The sequence below is a fragment of the Zootermopsis nevadensis genome, unplaced genomic scaffold (assembly GCF_977971745.1).
Source record: "Zootermopsis nevadensis isolate Lab colony 2312 unplaced genomic scaffold, Znev_1.0 Znev_ptg000024l, whole genome shotgun sequence".
NCBI classification, from domain to species: Eukaryota; Metazoa; Arthropoda; class Insecta; order Blattodea; family Termopsidae; genus Zootermopsis; species Zootermopsis nevadensis.
Genome location: NW_028259156.1, coordinates 6,276,753 through 6,290,646, shown reverse-complemented (window position 1 = coordinate 6,290,646; position 13,894 = coordinate 6,276,753). Strand labels below are relative to the sequence as shown.

Here is a 13,894-nt window from a genome sequence, read left to right as displayed (position 1 = left end):
TCTATTAAACTGAAAACTACGTCATACATCGCGTTCGGCCCACTTCCGCTGGTGCGAGCAGACAAGTTAGCAGCGTCAAAAGTGACTCAAACGTTGCTTCATTTGCGTGTGCAGTCTGTGAATTTGGTAGATTCTCAGGTTACATAGATCACACAACAAAAAGTATATTTTGGTTAGGTAAGGGTTTGGAGAAAACATCGTAGTGCTTCGTTCGGGGTTGTCGCATGGCCTTATGATGCTCTATCAGATTCTTTACACAGATTGTCACGAACCAATCAAAAGTTAACTGGAGGCGAAGCCTTGTGCAGGCGCAAGATATCATCCCTTGCTAGGTTAAATAATTCCTGCGACAATTAGATATACAGAAATAAAATAATTGAATATTTTCAAGTAAAGATAAAAGAACCAATCAACTTCTTTTTCTGTCACATTTCCGCTTGCTGTTATCACCCTGAGGATGGTGGCATTAAATTCATTTGAAACGTCGGTCAATATCAAGTGTATTGCATTATTCAACTCGCGCAACCTTGACATATGTGATTGATTGTAATATTGGCATATCGCTAAGCTACTGATTGAAAATCAAGGTACGTTGTAACTTATAAAGAGGAGATAATGTTTGTTATAAGGAAGTTTATTCAAACGCTGTAACGGGTTTCCGCTATACGACTATAATAGACTACGTTCCTTTCGATAAAGAGGTCGCCGAAGGAAGTAATCTGGAAGCCGATTCGCTTTAACGAGAACATTCTGGCAGCCAAGCAGGTGGCATCACAATCAGCGTTCCTCGAGTCTCATCGCGGACCTCTGAGAACACTTGCTTTAGGACAGCCTCGGCCGAAGTGCGAATCCCTGACAACTGGCCTCCATCCCCGTGATTTTTTTTTTAGATTTAATAGCGTGAGTCAGTGTGTCCGTTGGCAACCCTTCAGCAACGGTCACTCACGAGCCCGTATCAATACCAATATTTAGGAGTAACACAGTGTCTCCATATTCAAGGCTGAACAATAATTTGTATTCACGACTTAATCAGTACGACTCTTGGGAAAACAACAACTTTCGTGACCGGAAAATTTCACGTGTGTAATTTACTAATTAGAACTACAGTAATAAAACATGGCAGAAATACTTTGCTTTGAGAGGAAAATATCTTCCAAACAAACCATTAAGACCGAAACGGATATATAAAATATTGATACACAACATCTTTTAGAAATGCTGAATGGGTTGAACTGGTTGAGGTTCGTATCACACGCAAATTAGCAGCTAAGCTTTTTCGAGACACACTATAAAACAAACGACAATCGTTAAAGTATAGATGAGTCACACTGACCTTTCGACGAGCGGTCAAATAGGAAATGAAAAATCTAATGAAACATCAAACAGAACGCTTCATATTACGTTCCTTTATCTGTCAACAGAGAGTGCTCGAATCGCAGTGTAAGTGGACAGGGGTACAAAGCCTGAAGGGGAACAGCTGTAGTGGATCGGTACTTCAGCATACTGCCATCCTGCAAGTGTTGCGACTTCATTACAATACTAGTAATGGTAAAGGCGAAAGGTAACGTTATACCAAGTGTTTAACAAAGAACCTCGCCATTTAAACGAATAGTAACTTGCGAGCTCTTGGCGCGGGGGTGAAGAACAAGGTGATAAGCACTGCGCGCGCACCTCCACCCGTTCTACCTGGCCGTTCCGTGCACCGACCAGGCCGTGCCGAGCGCAACTATCCTCAGCACTAGTGAGCTCAGTAAGTAATCTGGTCCCTACCTTGCATATAATGGAGGTTTAGTTAGACGCATTCTTAGCTCAGACTCTAGATCGAGGCCGAGCGATTAGCAGCACACTCCGGCCGCTTTAGTTCCGAGGAAATAACACCAGTAGCGACTCTGGTAACAAAAAAAACCCATTGACATGCAGTGTCGGACACTGCCGCAGTTATTTTCGTGAAAACGTCAATCGTGTATAGTATATTGAAATTAAACAAAATTTTTGTCTTCAAATTCACAGCCTCGTATCTTTTTGAGTTTTTGAGACACACAGTTGGAGGCGAGGATGAGTTGTAACATATACACTCCTCTTCAAAACAACACTTGGTCCACTCCGATCGGATAATTAGTCTCTGAGATATGATCCAGTTTATGGACACGTGTCGAATCCGGAAAGTCTAAAATTGTGGGTTCACTTTGCGCGTGCGCAGTTCGCGACGTCCGGCCGCCACGAATGTCGGAACGATACTGGCGCAAACTTTCATCCTTCCTCTTTAAAACGAGACTAAGATGGCGGCGCTATGTATATTTTTAGCCGAGTTATTGAAGTTTGAAATTACTTCGACAGAAACTGTCGCTCATTTGGGCGCGATTGCCTCCCCACACCCGGCATCGATTTTAAAGACATTTTCTCGTCAAAACGTAAGAGAGTCTATAGTGGCGCCTGTGGTGGGAATTGGTGGCTTCTGCGTTCGGCTGAAGTCATGATTCTCGTCGTCCGTTTTGTTTTGGTGGCCTCAGACGCCGTCATCATCTGTCCATCCGAGTGTAAAATAAAATTTTGTGACGTAATTCATGAGTTTTGATCAAAACCTGCCGATTTACTGGCCTTTAACAATAGTTATTCAAAAGTTTCACCTACAGACAAAATTTAATCTGCCTCCTTATATGATTTCTGTAAAATTCAGAAGGCCTACAATCGGGTTATAAAGTTGTGAAACAAATCATTGCTTCCAACACAAAGACCACTGCATCGTTATCAAAATGCTTAACACACAATTTTCTTTACGTGACTGTTTTATTTAATCAAGACTATTTTGCAGGTATTTCAAGAGGGTTAACAGCATCTTTGTCACCCCTGACATCTCAAGATGAACATTACGTCTGTTGTCTTGTCCTTACATGAAATTTCTGTCGTAAAAAGAAAGAAAATAGAATAAGGAGCGAAGGTCAGTGCTTTGAGAAGCAACTACTGATTTTTTTGTGACGGCAGATAGAGCGGGCCCTAGGGACGTCGGCCGATGATCTGATTTCGCAGGCGACGGTCGGACTGCTGGCCGGATTCAATTCCCCCACATCCGACCGCGTGAGCTACCTCAGCGGTGAAGCAACACAATTCGACAGATTCTCTAAAGAAGCAGAGACCGGCTGCCTTACACCTTCTTCGTCAGTGACTCTAACCAAACACTGATCATTCATTCGAGCATACGCGTTACATTTATCCCGAGTCATCTCATTCATGCGAAGAGTTAGTTCAACCGGTAATTCGTGTTTCGCTGAGTGTATTTCTGATTTATTCAGGTCTTTCCATATGTGTGACAAGACACTTTTGTACCTACAAAAGTCTCTAAAATTCCATTCTACTATTCAAAACTGAGCGGTTTCTGAGGAAACCGACATAGTAAATCCAATTTTAAACTTTTTTGGAAAATCCTTAAAAACCATCCCAACAGCTGAAATTCATTTTTTACAATTCAATTTCAAATGAATGCATTTACATGTATTGCAACGCAGAAATACAGCTACAGTTGTGTGTGGTTTACTTATACAAAATATAAGACAAAAATATATAAATGTTTTTATTTTAAAAGTACAGCAGCGTAGACAGGAAAAAAAACGAAAATTTCACCACTCATATTCCTCTAGACCAGTGGTAATCAGCCTGTTTTGTTCGCGTACCCCCAGATATAATTTCTCTTCAATTTTGTACCCCCAAAGTTGTTGGTGTATAATTCAAGTTATACGTAGTATATAATCTACATCTAAAATAAATTAAATAAATTACATTACTGATTATTCAGTGTTTGTCATAAAATAATATATGTTTTTTTTAAATTTCACGTACCCCATAAGATGTTTTCGCGTACCCCCGGGGGTAAGCATACCCCAGGTTGAATACCACTGCTCTAGACCAGCGATACATAAGCGTGGTTGTTTGCGAGCCAGCATTTAAAAATTCTTTTGCCTGACGACCCACAGTTTTTCAATTAGGGACAAATTAAATATATTTTTTTGTTAATAAGCCAGTGTTATATTTTATTTATTGTTGTGTGAATAAAAGTGCATTTACAAATACAAAAATAAACTTAAAAATTCGTTGGTAACATTTACTTGACTAAATCATTAGTAATGCAAAAAAATTATGCTTTGAATTTCGCAACGCGAACCATCAAAACGTTCTCGCGACCCAACATTTAGGAACTCCTGCCATTCACTAATAGGTTTTTGTCGCATGGTATTATCTACATATGCGTGCAGGTTTAACGTAAAAGATGACAATACTAACTACAAAAAACATTTTGAAATAAAGTCTTTTTTCATAGAAACTCCAAAATAAACATAATTTCCAAATCGGCGCTGTTTCAGCACTATTTCAGTTGATATAGGTTCATGAACTAATCACAAAATAATTACTAGAAGTACTTGCCACTAATCTGATGCATTTTATACTTCCCAGGATTTAAGGGTTTGTAAATTAACTCATATTATTTTTACCTGCCAGGAACAAATTTTACTGTTCAGCACACAACGTGATCCGTCCACTCTATATAAGCTTAATATACTTTTAAAACCTATCCCTGCGCTGAACAACGCTAGTTTTGTCCCCACAATACAATTTAAAATATATTCATAGAAGGGGTTTTAAATTCATCTCTCCCGTTGCATGCTGACCATATGAAATTTTATGAAAATTCGTCAATGAGCGGCTATGATATTGACGTCCAAGTGCTGTTAAAATTGCATATGGATATTTGATTAAATATCAGATAGGTCTGTGGAATTGTTAAATAACGTTCCGATTACTTTGAAAACAAAACAGATACATTGCAGAGTAAAAATTAAATACTGATTTGAGCTAATTTGGATTGTTATAGAAATCCAGTATTATTCTACAAGTGCCACAAATCAGCCAGCCAAGAAGCTAAAATTCCCTAGCTTAGACCATTCGCATAGGTGGAATTGGTAAACAGTGCCTTGTAAATTATAACTGGGTATTTTTGTCTTGGCTGAAGGCCTTGACAGGCTCAGACCACGGGCAGATGTTACTTGTGCGAGGATGACCCCCATTAGGTAACTCGCCCTCCTACTAAAAGAACTTTAGGTCGATGGGTGTCTATGAGTTAAACCCAGAATGGTTGACTGAAAACCCCTACGGCTTCAGGAAGAATCATTCTGGATGTTCGCCTCAACCACTGGGACAGGTGGGCCCTGCTTCTTTCGAATTATACACTGACATTTGTATTACAACTGAGGAAAAGCATGGACTCTTCACTGAGGGTAGAAACAGTGCAATTTTTCACGGCCACTCTTTATATAACCCACCAGAACGTGTAGTATCTCTTGTCGACTGCCAATTCCTTCACGGGCAAAAGGGGTCGGTCTATTCTACTCGCAGTTCCCGGTAATTGGAACAACGGAGTTTAAAACGCACCCACTCGTGACTGGAGGAAGGGTAAAAAGGATTTTAAAGACAAAGTTAAATTCATCTTCACAAATGAAATTGTTTGACGTTGAAAGCTTCTACAAGTAAATTAATACTACTTTCTCCGTACCGGGTAAGAGAGGTTCATTAAGGCCCGCCTGAAGCAAACCTGCTTCTTGTGACGTATGGGAGATTGACCTCAGTCCCAGGCCACGGGTGACGGCGACAGCGCGCAGCCTACGATAACAGCTATTCATGAGATGATAATGTTGCGTCATTATTGTGTTGAATATATACTTGCTCCATTTTATCAGTCAAATCACAATAAAATATTATTATTAAATGTTAAAATATTAAAATATTACAATTAACATTTAAAATATATTAAAATGATGCTCTCTATCGAATATTTCGATTTACATTAGAGCATCATCTTTTACACTACATGTTTCGGTTCTAAATGAACCATCTTCAGGTGTATGATCCATATAAACTCAAATGTAATATCCTAAGTGCAATTCTTCGTCAGATGTCCATCAAATATCAGAACGTTTTTCTCTTCCAGACCTATTGTACTTTAATATTCAAGGTCGTTTCGTAATGTATGTCGCGCTTAACGTGATCTTGTGTGGGTGAAACGTTTTGCAGTGGTTTTTGTATCGGTCATAAATGAAGAGTGGAGGAGGTTCGTCACGGCAATACATTCAGACGGACGAACCTCCTCCACTCTTCATTTATATTTGATGGACATCTCACGAAGAATTGCACTTAGGATATTACATTTGGGTTTATATGGATCATACACCTGAAGATGGTTCATTTAGAACCGAAACATGTAGTGTAAAAGATGATGCTCTAATGCAAATCGAAATATTCGATAGAGAGCATCATTTTAATATATTTTAAATGTTAATTGTAATATTTTAATATTTTAACATTTAATAATAATATTTTATTGTGATTTGACTGATAAAATTGAGCAACTACGATAACAGTTTAAAAACTTACGCGAAAGCTAACCATTTTAAAATATTAAAACAAGAAAAAATGCCAGAATGGTCTGGAGGCATGGGCCTTGATCACTCGGATACTGGGATCATGGGCTCGAATCCCGCTCAAGGTATGGATGGTTGCTAGTCTGCGTCTTTCTCTGTTGTGCTGTCCTGTCCTGGCCTTGCGATGGGCTGATCATTCATCCAAGGGGTCCTAGCAATGTTTAAAAAGATTAAGAAATCTCCCGTGTATGAGGTGGCGAAAGGTCCTTCAATGACGGTAGAGTTACTGGTGATGAAAAACGACGAATAGCTAACAAACAACTGGCTCGCCTTCCGTGACTGTGTCCGTTTGTGTTCTTATACTGTGCGTTCACTGACTGTCACTTGCCGGCTTCCGGTTAGAACTGCATGACTCACCACCAATAATATAACAATATTTTATCATTTCCGGGAGCCGGGCAGCATTCAACTTTATCATTTTCTCTCAGTAAGAAATTCATGACACCGGAAGACTAAACCAAGAACTTTTGTCTCAAATTCCCGTCTGTAACGAAACGAATAAAGAGATCGTTCAGAAGAAAAAATATTGCGGGAATGCATGATCCGAAATTTTATAATATCCTGACAAGTATGGTGTACTCCATGGCAACACTACTATGCATTGACAGAAGGTTTCGCCCTTTCACGAACACATTTAGTGAAATTATAAACATTGCAGACAGTTTCATGCAGACGGAATTCTGACCACACCCCACTACATTTCTCCCTTCAGATCCCCTGGCTTCCAACACATCCTGCACACCACGGGTAATACGATCCGTAGTTCCGTAGTATGTGCCTGTCGTCGGGAACAGGCTACCTTAAAACATCTTCCACCATTCTGTTTTATTCTGCCAAATAAATACGAGTACTGAAATGACGGACCGGGTAAGGTCATATGAGGTCTAAGAACGTCTTTCGCTGACACATTAATTTTTAATTCAGAAACAGAATTTAAAAAACTACGAACACTGACATCAACAATAGGTAGAGATCAGTGTTGTCCAAATATCGGTCTGTGGGACACATCAGGCCCAATACGACTTGCAAATAGAACCGTGAAATTAATTGTTAATTCGTTACTAGTTACTACGTTAATTTATTTTCTTTACTACGAAGGCTCTGAAATGAAAATTCGATTCGTATCTCGTTTGTTGTTTTACGTACAATTGGCACAAATGCTATTGGCTTTTAAAAGCCCTAATGTAAAATTTAAGTTTTTCCAGGTAGACGTTGTGTCAAATACAAGATGCTCCATAAATTAAAGCTATAATAATATGTGCAGACTTCAATAACATTCATATATAAGCATATGCTGTGGTACTTTCTCATTTCTAGATAAGTATTGTTAAAGATAACGAAAACTGGGTATTAGTTACCAAAAATAGTTCCAGGAGTTGGGCCCTTGGGTTCAACACGGCCCCTTAAACTAGTCTTCGCAGTATGATACTAACTGTCAGACGCAGGCCCGCATAACAGCCATTATACACTCTTAGTCTAAAACGTCAGTCTTTAATTCACACTACAGCAAGTGTTCGAATAGGTGACCTTCTGCGTTCCAGCGTACCTTCTTTCCCTTAACCCGATGCCTAAATCTGTGCTTCCAGTTCTGAACATGACTGTACTCCACTTCAATGACTTACAAACCAGTAACTGGCTCTTAGTCGGTTGATGCACAACATACACTGGGCCAGCGATATTTTTACCCGTAGCAAGCGCTTTCAAGAAGAAAAGTTAAAACTTTGACATACTTCACAAGTCTTCTCTTGTGTGAAAATGGCTGACTTTTGGGTTGTAACGCCGTGCGTCTTGGTAAAAGTTTACCGACGTTTCAAAAGTACTTGTCTTTATAGTAAAGGCAATGAGTAGCTTGTGAAGCTGGAAGATAGTGGAAGCAGTAAGTACCTCTGAAATGTTGGTAACATTTTACCATACTACACCTAGTTACAACCCAGAACACATCCATCTTCATTCTCGCCGCGGCGAGAACCTCAAATCCTACTTCTCTTACGTCTTCAGAGACTGGGTGCCCCTGCAAGACATCCACTAGCCTATACGCAGTACGGAGTTGTCGGAGAAGTTGCCGCTCAATCACGGCGACAGACTCATCATACAAGAGAAAGCTGAATGCTAGTGGACATGAGAAAACTGCATAAAGCAGGGCTACATAATTTTTACTCTCTAATAATATATATTACACTAACAAGTCAGTAGGGCAATTCATGATGAAATCCATAGAAGATTAAATTCAGAGAATGATTGCTATTATTCAGTCCAAAATGTTTTGTCCTAACTCCTAATATACTTACAAAGACTAAAGTACTCAAAAGTGTAATTTTGGCATCGAGAACACTAAATTCTTGGACTGTGTCAATCGTCTGTGTTTTTAAAAAGAACACTGCCTTTCTGAAGCTGCATCTACTTCCTTCCTCAGTTTATAAAGTGGGGAAGGGCTCTTACTCAGTTGGGTCAGATGGAGAGTTCCTCTGTTACTGGCCCCTTCATAATTGATTTGTAATTTTGCAAGTTGTGCTGTATGGGTGTGGAACTTGGTCTCTCACTTTGAAGAAAATTGATAGAGGGCCTTTCAGAACAGTTCTTTGAGGAAAATATTTGGGCCTAAATGGAAGGGGAATGTATCACACAGAGAATTGCACAATGAAGAGCTTCACGCCCTATAAGATTAAGAATTAGTTGGATCTATACTACCTCTCCCCCAAGTGCCTACATGGCGTGTAGCGGGACAACTTTACTTTACTTGCCAGTCATTACAGTAGTTATTGCATCCTGATTAAATTATCTTCATTGCCAGAGCACAGATCCTTGTCAGGAAGTAAACCTTTTTTAAATGCGTCTGATCATGGATTGTAGTTCCATGTTCAGGATTATGACAGCTGGGTTCCCTCTGAAAGGCTGCCATGCAAATACATCATTCATTCTACAAATATTAAACATATTGTTCTGAACACATTTCTGCTGAACTGCTTTGTAATTTTGAAAGTAAGACTGTGAAGTGACATGGTTACTTCAAAGTTGCTGCTAACCACCCCACAGGAGAAACAACATTATAAAAATTTGATTTTTGTTCCTGTAGGGGTAATATATCCACAAACTAAAATTACTTCTTGCCTTTTATGCAGAGTCTGAATGAGCCTGAAGCAGTGTTGATCAACACCTGAATTTCCAAACCTACACAGTAATACTTAATACTTTCCTTACATGCATTGGTCATTTCCCTGAGTTTTCCTACTAACTGATTCTGATTCTGCCTCAGATAATTCGTTGATGCGATAATTGTTCCTGTGCCCAAGCGTTATCTTCACGCTTCGTCCTGCTTGATTCTCGGTGGTCAGGGAATAGCAGACTGGCTGCAGAGAGGGCGGGAACTTCGCCCCGTAGTCCACACAGAACCACGATCACGATAGACTATGGTCGCCAGATAGGGAGTGTTTCGAATAAGCATTCGCATACAGCCGACAAGGGGTGATCCTCCGACTTGCGGGTTGGGCGTGGGGCTAACATTTCCTGACCGTGAGAATAATAAATTGTTCCGACGTTTTGTGCGTGTCCTCTGACTGGGACGGAATATTTACAACTTACCAATTTGCTGGACTAAGCGTAATCTTTAACAATGTCTGAATGTGACACGTGACCCAGTCATAGGTCCCTATCAGCTGTTTATCTTAGCCAGAATTCAAGTAACTTCGTTGATGTGGCCGACGTGTGTTGCTGCTAGCATTTGAATTCTTAAAAATGACACAGACAATTAAAGTAAAGCTGTCCCACTATACGCCATGTAGCTTTGGGGGGGGGGGGGGAGTGGAGGTATAGCTCCTACTTATTCATGACCTCAACACTAGATGGGGGTGAGTGGTCAGCATCACGCTCCGGCCGGCTTTACCCCCGCGAAAGGACACCGGTACCCATTGGATAAGGAGGAGGCTGGGTGGGCCCCAGAGCCGGTCTGGACGCAGAGGCTAGAGGAAAAATCCTCTGCCCCCGTCGGGGATCGAACCCCGGTCGCCCAGTCCGTAGCCAGTCACTATACCGACTGAGCTACGCCGGCTCTAACACAGACAATTACAAATGCAAAATGAAATATTAATATTAATAATAAGTAGGAAACTCTTGTCTCACCAATTGTGAAGAGCAGGAGACCTCCATGTCCCAGGCAGCAAAATTTGAATAAAGAATTAAACGGAAAGATTGCAGGAAAGGTTTTCACTGAATATAAAAGAATCTTGTTTTAGAAACACTTTATCCACCACCTGTTCACAGCACCGTTCGTTGCAGACTGACGAAAGCCAACCAAAAAGCTAACTGAGGGCGGAGTCCTGCGCAAGCGCAAGCATCGACCCTACCAATACAATGCTGACGTCATGTATGACGCAACAGTTAGTAAAGAGCGTGCAATACGGTTCATTCAGGCGTGCATAAGAAAAGAGAAATGACCCTTATGGCACGATTGTTGCAGGTGTTCGTATTTAATATGAACACCTGCGTTTCATATTTACACATTCTTTGTAGTTACAGAATTACAAATTGAATTACTCCAAGTTATAATTTGTAAGAAGTCAATAATTAATATTGAATATTTTCTGTGTAAAAGTAAATCAATTTAAATGTAATGAGGAGGGGCTTGAAGTAAATTTTGCAATTTGTTTAAAAATGACGTCGTGTTTTTCATACTTGTTTAATTTTAAAGACGATTTTTGAGGGGCCCGGGCACTGTTGAACCCATCGCCCCTACGACAGGGATGAGTTTGCTTTGAATTGAATTGATAAGAAGATGTTTACAGGGAAGAGAACTGAGTTTAACCAAACAAAATTATTGTTAACTTTCGAGGAAATACAGTTACTAAAACAGTGATCAGAATAAAATTCCAACTTAATAAGGCGAAAAATTTCGTTCTCTAGGAGAAGTAATTTATTTGTCGCGAAATTAACTGTACTGCGAAATATTAAGTAGAGCCGAAAACGCCTGGGATGGACGGTGTCGAATATTTATTTTTGTGCTTTTGTTCAGTATATTAAGTCCTTTAAAGACAAGACGTTTAGATATTATTAATTATTTATTATAAATGTAGTTGGGCTTTTATGAGAATGTATTTGAATCAGATTTATAATGTTATTGTCAGTTTTAGGCGATAAGAAGGAGAAAGGGCACAACTGCACTGACCAAAAGTCGACAAACCCAAAAGCTGTGATTGCTGTGGAGTTGAAGGTTGTGCATAACAGCAGACTCCGCTCCAGGTGGTGAAGTTATTTCCAGGTTATTTAATTAACAGTACTGCCACTCTAAACGATAATTGTGAAAATGAAGTAAAAATGTTCCACATTGTGTATTGAGCACGTTGCACCAGTGCGTCATGCTGTCAGTTCCCCGTTACCTGAAGACAGTCACTGACGCCAAAGCATGTTGTAATGACAACTCTTGAACAAATAATTATTGTTGAATTGAAGCTTAAATTTTTATAAATGCAATGGGAACAACAATAACAAATAGAAATGAGGTCCATGATGAAATTAGGAGTAGAATTCATTCGGAAAACGCTCGATTGTATTCACTACCCAAAATACTGAAGGTCAGGATATATAAAACAGTGATTTTGTATGGTTGTGAAACATGGTCTCTTATCTTGAAGGAAGAACGTAGATTACAAGCGTTTGAAAACAGGCTCCGATGGACTGGTCATGTAGCGCATGGGGGGGGGTGGTAGGCAAGGTGTGCATACAGATTTATGGTAAGGAATCCTTATGGAAAAGACCACCGGACAGACCAAGAAGGAGATGTGAGGGTAACATCAAGATGGATCTTCGGGAGTTGGGCTGTGACGATGGCTAATGGATGGAGCTGGCTCAGGATCGTGGCCGGTGGCGGTCTTTGGTATTGTTGGTGTTGAACCTGCGGGTTCTGCTACCAGGGAGTTAGTTAGTTAGTTAGTTGGTTAGTTAGCTTTACTTACAAGGTTTTTACGAGGCATGCGGAGAATGTAGTACACAAGGGAAAAATGGAGAAATGAGTATAGAATTTTAGTCGGAAGACCTAAAGTAAAATACCACCAGGGTGGATAATATTAAAAAGTATCTTAAAATACGTAGAATGCCAGGGTGTGGACTGCATTTATCTGGGTCACGTTGTGTGTGAGTGGGAGGAGCTGTTATGAACAGGGAAATTAATCTACGGTACCCATAAAAGTTGTTTACTTTATTGCCCGGATTAATTATTACTAATTGTCAAAAATGCCTCTTCTTACTGGAGTTTCTTCATTAGGCACGTCGGTATTTTGTAATAAACTGAGTTTGTAAAATCGCCATTAATCTTACGTCTGCAATTATCAATTTTCTAGTTGAGAAAATTAATAAACATGGCTTCAGGGCGTCTGATTCTGAACAGACGTTTGCTGCCATTTTATCTCCTGCTTTACTTTTATTTACTTTAATTAGTTTAGTTCAGCCTATCTTAACTTCAAACGATCTTCCACCGCTTATAAACGCGTAAACTTACGTCACTGCAATTGTATTTATGAAAATTGCAGTTTGTGAGTGATTTTGGTACAATTCACCTCTTCTTCAGTTCATGTTGAGGTCAACCATTTTTATATTTAAAAGAATGATAAAGAACTTTCTTTTTCTTATATTCACAATTTTTTGATATTTTTATTTGCATTTTTCTCGTGCAAGTGTTTTGTAGCCACATCAGAATCAATTATATATTAACTAACCATTTATAGCTTAAAGTCTCCTAAATATTTTTGAACATTCAGTGGTAAATCAAAGAAGACAACTCAGCCATTACAAGGGTTAATGTTTCTGAAGTAAATAATCCCTGTTTACGCTGCAGAACTCCGAATTGTTTATTTTTAAAGCAGATTGTGTTTGTAGGTGTCACTAGGTCTGTTCCGTTTATGTGCTAGAGAGTTGCACTACATGGCGTAATGATACTTCCATTAACAAAGTTGACTTGAGCTATGAGTACATGTACTTCGATACTGGGAGTGCCGTGAATAAAACACTTTAAACAGACCTCTATCTAACATTGGATGTGTGTTTTAAATGAGATGACTATAATGTAGGAATTATACAGTGATGGTGGGTGTTAATTTGATTTTGCGTATTCAAATGACTTGTGTCTTTGATGTCAGCACGGAATAGTTAGTCTGTAGTGTCATGATGATACTGTAAGTGTAAGTGAAATATTTCTTAGTGTTGTGATTTTAGATCTTGGTGTTTCATCGTGGCAAGTCAGATAAACATTGTTTTATTACGGTCACTGATTTTAAGAAAATAAATGGTAATAAGCACACAGAATGGTGCAGATTCCAAGACACAGTGGTAATTCCATGTTGTAAAGTTGCATCAAGGTGGAAGGTGGCCATTTTGAATATTGAAGTAAAAAGATAATTTATGTATGTGCTCACAAAGATATTAGTAAGGAGAGACATGAA

The 13,894-nt window shown here is 39.4% G+C and overlaps 1 protein-coding gene across 1 annotated transcript in view; it reads right to left on the bottom strand.

The window, feature by feature from the left end:
• The window catches only part of LOC110836576 (uncharacterized), a 123,525-nt gene extending 112,787 nt beyond the window's left edge, over positions 1-10,738 (bottom strand). The window contains exon 1 of the mRNA XM_087355087.1: positions 10,584-10,738. The gene's annotated coding sequence lies outside the window, so the exon portion shown is untranslated. The remainder of the gene's footprint in view (positions 1-10,583) is intronic.
• Positions 10,739-13,894: the final 3,156 nt, after the last annotated feature.